We start from the raw sequence: 5,940 nt of genomic DNA on the forward strand, positions 1-5,940 counted from the left end.
CAAGACCTCACAATTAGAGCCCTACGCTGCTAGCCAGTTCCCCAGACAGCTGCTTGTATAATTTTGTAGTGCGAAATATATAAGAATACACAACGGTGTTCACATATAAGAAATATTTTTTGAAAAAAAGTTTGAAACTCTAATTGAAAAAAAGTGATCAATTTTGAAATGCCGAATATTTATTGAATTTATGAACGGAATTTGACCTAATATTTTTTGAAATTTGAACAAAATTTCAAAACATGAATAATTTCCAAACATCTTTCGAAACATAAACAATTTTTAAAATTTGTTGTTTTACTTTTTCGTTATTGTTTGTCCTGTTTTCCTTCTATTTTTTTTATCTTTACTTCATTTTATTTTCTTTATTAAAATCAATGAACTATTTCTAAATCATGAACCTTTTCTAGAATTCATGAACTTTTCAAATTTGTGAATATTTCTTAAATTTACAAACTTTGTTTTCAAATCCATGAACTTTTTTGCAAGCAGTGGGCATTCCCATGCATGGTAGGCATCCATGTCATGAAAACAAAAACAACTTGGTATGGGGCCTTTAATTGGTCATATAAGAGCATCCAATTGCCATAATTATTTGTTGGACCTGCCTACATGTTTAATTGTGTTAAGCTAGTATGAAGCTTGATAAAAGAAACATGTACTAACACCTACCACCGGTCATTTTTTTTGTTCATTGTTTTTGATATAGCTTACTGCTCATGCCAAGTGGTCACCTACCACCGGTCACTGTAGCATGAGAAAGAAAATTTTCATTATCCTGTAGTGAATGCATGGCCAATTTGATTGTTCGAAAGTAAAATATAACAGAGTACTAGTAGTTTAGCTCCGTTGTGTATATATCTGTAACACAGCCCCAACATGCTCGCAGTTGTGGTGCTATAAAACTCCTACGCGTGCGGCAGTCACGGGACAAGCACTACTTGATCCATCGCGCAGCGGCCGCACGGGATGGAAGGCGTGTTGCGTCCCTAATTTGATTTTTTCAAAAAAGGAAACTAAACTGACAAGTTGCGCAATAATAATAGCAGTAAAAAAAGTAACTAGACACAGCAAGTGGATTGTCTCAGTTGGTTATGGTGGTGAATGAAAACTAAGAGGTTGGTGCTCTCACAACAATTTTTTGAAGGTTAAAAGAAGTAGAAGAATAATGGGCCAGGCCCAGGACGGAGGTGTGTGAGGGGCGGCCGATCTGCTATGTACCTCTTGTACATATCACATATCGTATAAATATTCCCCTAGAAAAACATATCGTATAAATATACCTTATGAACAAATGACAATACTATCCTTATACGGTTTGTGAGAGGGGTCTACCGAAGCAAAGCTCTAAAATTACCCTTATGTCTAGTGCAAACTAGCAATAGAGTACCTACTACCGTAGCAATGTTTTTAAAAAAGATCCCTTTTTGCCTGTCAATTTCCATCATTTGAATTTGAATACGTTTCCAAGATACATGTACGTATTCGTGTCCGTGTAGGTTTCTTTTTTCAGTCCGAGTCCCTGCTGAGTACCGAGCCATATATATGCAGAGCTAGCTAACCAGTTTCCAACGCGATCGATCAAATAGATGGAGGGGCCGGAACAAGGCGACCTGGCGGAGTGCCTGCCGCGGGACGTCCTCGCCGACGTGCTCCGCCGCGTGGGGGCGCAGCAGCGATGGCTCGCCGTGTCGCGCTGCGTGTGCAAAGCATGGCGATCCGTCATCGACGGCGAGGGCCTCCTGCGCACGGACCTCCCGTTCAGCGGCCTCTTCCTCTCCTTCACATGGCTCCCGTTACCTGAGTTCTTCTCCCGCCCCACGTCGCCGGGCCAACCTCCGGTCAGCGGCAAGCTCGATTTCCTGCCCTCCGACGTCGACGCTCATTCCGTCGGGTACTATGGAGGGGACAACGACTTCCGCATCCAGGATCACTGCCACGGGCTGCTCTTGCTGGAGCGCCACGTGGTTAACCCTGCCACGCGATGCTGGGATGCTCTGCCACAAGGTCCGCCCACCCATGTTGGGGGAGTCGCCCTTGATACCCATGACCATGAGTATTATCTGGCCTTTGATCCCACGGTGTCATCGCACTACCAGGTGTTTCAGATCCCCTATTTGTATGAGTGTGACCCTTTAGAGGAGGCATCCGAGTGGCCTCCGTCCCCATATATCCTCCATGTATTCTCGTCAAGGACGGGTTGTTGGGAGGAGAGGTCCTTCGTTCGAGAAGGGAATGCTCATGGGACAGTTTCGGAGATCTGCGAGTCTTTGGCCGGTGATAGTAGACTCCGCTCTGTCTATTGGCGAGGATCATTGTACGTGCATTGCCAAACTGACTTTGTTGTGAGGTATCTACACCGTTTTATTTATGTTTTTTTTCCTGAATGAAAGCATATCTTTATCTGAATTCTAAAACTTTCATGCCAATGATTTGATTTTGCAGAATATCTTTATCTGAAGATAGGTACAGTGTGATTAAGCCACCAATGGGTGTCGGCTGGAACCCTTATCTAGGATTATCGGAAAAGGGGGTATACTTGGCATCATTTGTTAGCAATCACATAAGGGTTTGTACCCTCGATGAATCACGTGATCAGGCAGAATGGATACTGAAGCATGACTATGACCTTAAGCCTATACAAGCGTTTGACTCTCAAGCTGTTGGTGGATCATGGGTCCTAGAAGACATTAACTATGACTACTTTTATTCTCGTCTAACACGGTTCAAGAAGGAAGCAACAACACTTCAAGATACATTTGAATGGGACTCGGATGATGAAGATTTTCATGACAACAAGGACATTGCTGAAGCGCGCCACCATCAGTGTTTCGACATTGAGATACTTGGATTTCACCCATACAAAGAGATTTTGTTTTTGAGTAGGTCGGAGAGCGATAAATTAAATGCGGTAGGATTTGCCTATCATTTGAATAGCTTCAAGGTTGAAAGGTTAGGTAGCATATACCCAACAGGTTATGAGGCTTTTGACGTAGGCCTAGGTAATGATGAGCGGAACATTGAGTCCTTCCCATACACGCCATGTTGTTGGACCAGAGAAATAGGAGGAGCAGCAAACTAACTAAACTATATTATATGGTCCCGCCTCAAACATGATTGTGACCTCTTCAAAGGTACATCGTCAATCCGCATGTGATCATCACTACAGCGTGTGCACGCTTGGGGGTTCGTGGGCACCGTATGGGGTTCAACCAGTTTGGCTGGTGTGTCAGTACTCAGTACTAGATTCAATGGATGAGCTATGTAATCGTGTTCCTGACCGGTTTGATATAAACTTTTTTGTACTGGGTGACTTGGACTTATTTTATGTTCAATAAAATGGTTATGTGCATCGTATGATGCAGAGCCTGGGCTTATCCCCTTTCCAGCAATAAACAACATCTTTTCAGCAAGTATAGCTTGCTAGACTCCCAGTTCGTATCACTCAAATGCGTTCGAAATGAATCTCAAGCATCTGGCTTGCTTGCTTGAGATATCTCACTCATGTATGTAGTCTTGTAAGTAAGACTTTGTGGATGTATAGGCTCACATCAAGTTTACAGGAGCATGTCCCTGTGTTTGCAATCTTATTTTCTGGAAGGAAAACAAAAGATTTGCCTCATCTCATTTACTTAGGAAATGTGTAGTACGGTTTTATAAATAAAAAAGACCAAGATAGGTCATGCGATGATTTCTCATGGAATAGCAGCACTCGAAAATTCCAGGAGAACAATAGCCCAATTACGAGCGTCACTTTTGATTTTCCTGACAATGATCATCAGCATCCTAGCTTCATTTGGACATGGATTCCATCCATCCAAATATGGCAAGAAGTGAGCATTATCAAACAATTCATCGCCTTGCATTGGGCTCTCGTGTTGCAAGTCGTCTCATCCCACCTCTCACTAACTGAAGGCAATCCACTGCGATTTGTTTGTCGTGAAAGGCTAAAACATACCTTTACATGTTGCAACCCATGTTGTAGAGGCATTTCATTGGAAAGTATGCTAGTATGGCATAGACTACAGCTATGTCAACCTCTCGGGTGCATTATGTAGTCCACACTCCACACCCTATTTGGTATGATGACCGATGATACAGATATCTATACTTGGTTCATGCTATATTTACATCATATATAATGGCATAGTTTTGCCATCAATTTTTATAATGTTTTCTAGATGTACCTATTAATTCAGTGTCAAGTGTTAGTTGTTGTTTTCTGCTATTCTTAGACTTTTCAGAAAACCAATTTTTAGGGGACCAAAACTTTGAAGAAAAATATTTCGGGAAGTTTTGAGACGATACAGAGCAAGGCCCCCTAGATCTCCCGTTGGACCCAAGTGGGCCCCACATGGTAGGTAGGTGCGGCTATTAGGGAGGCCGCTTGGCGGGGCCGTGTGTGCCCCACACAATGCCTGTCCACCACGTCTTGACACCCCTTCCTTTATATATTCTTGAAAACCCCAGAATTATTTATCGAGGATCTTTTTTGTCACAACCACCTCTCTATTCTATGGAAGATCCAATCTAGAGGCCCTTTTCAAAACTCTTCGGAGGGGTAACTCATAATTCATTACGGAGATTATACATCCACCTTGTTGTCACCATATCCTTGCATGAGTAGTCCTCTTTGGACTATGGGTCCATAATGATTGCTAGATGTCAGTCTCTCCCTTGTTCTTCAATACAATCATCACGTGAGTTGGCCTACATGATTTTGATCCATTTGATATAATTCTTGCGGGGTGTTTGTTGTGGTGTGATGAATTTTTACTTTATGATTAGATTTATACATGTTCTATTCATTGATTCATCTGGGTTTTTTGTTGCATAATTTGTAGACATATGCTCTTCGGTCTATTAGTCTTGCACTCGCCATGTTTAGATGAATGATCTCAAAGAGAGAGTTGTCTATATTAGTTGAGTTCAATCTGGCAAGTAATCTACGGCGGGGATAGAAAGTGGAAATGGCATGCATTGTACTCCTGCTATCCCAAAATAAGTGTCTCAATTCTAGTATAACTTTCTATTAAAGATTTTGGGACAGAGGGAGTATTGTATTGTATTGTATTATATTGTGTTGTCCCCAAGGATAAAAAAATACTTGAGCACATGTCCTGGTACTGAACGTGGGGTAAAGACAATATATTATCAACGCAATGTAATCATTGTTAAGGAAATACCCAGTTTTACTTAACACCTTCAAGATGCATGCTAAATAGAGATCTTGGGGTGGATAATTTAGAAAAAACAAACAAACATGTTGTTGTCATGTCTGTTGTTCCTATTCAAATTAGAAGTCATTGTTATCATGGTTTATGCGATATGTGGGTGCTAGCGTAAGTGTTATACCATTTAATTTGTATATCAAGAAGTCATGAATGATATTGCACCCGTTGAGATAGAAGATATTGATATTACTATTAAGCTTGCAAACAGAGACACTTTTCCACCACTTTTAGTTATTGGATCACCACGAGATGATTTTTATCCCATTATATTTATTAGGATCTTCTTGAATACGGCTAATGCTAAGATTGATTGTACTAGGCAAACGGCCAATGTTAATTTTGGTGATGTATCGCATGAATTTCATTTCTCTAAGTTTCGTAGACAATCTCATGATAAAGATCAAAATCAAAATCAGATCCGAGGACCACGAATGCAACAGGCACGCGCGATAAAAGTCTGTTGGTGCCAACCGTAATCGATAATATAACATGTCAATTCTTTTTTTTCATGATAATACGCGTCTTATTTATATCATAAAGACAATAGTATAAGCCACGTACATACAGACACTAAAAAGACAACAGAACGCTACCCTTTGAACAAAGGAACTCCAGCCAAGAAGTAAAGTTACAAACAAGACCGAAGAATTCTCTGAGCTTGACACCAATGCCAGTCACCTGCCTCTGGCACCACCAAAATAGCCAT

This window comes from Triticum urartu, chromosome 3 (assembly GCF_003073215.2).
Source record: "Triticum urartu cultivar G1812 chromosome 3, Tu2.1, whole genome shotgun sequence".
NCBI lineage: Eukaryota > Viridiplantae > Streptophyta > Magnoliopsida > Poales > Poaceae > Triticum > Triticum urartu.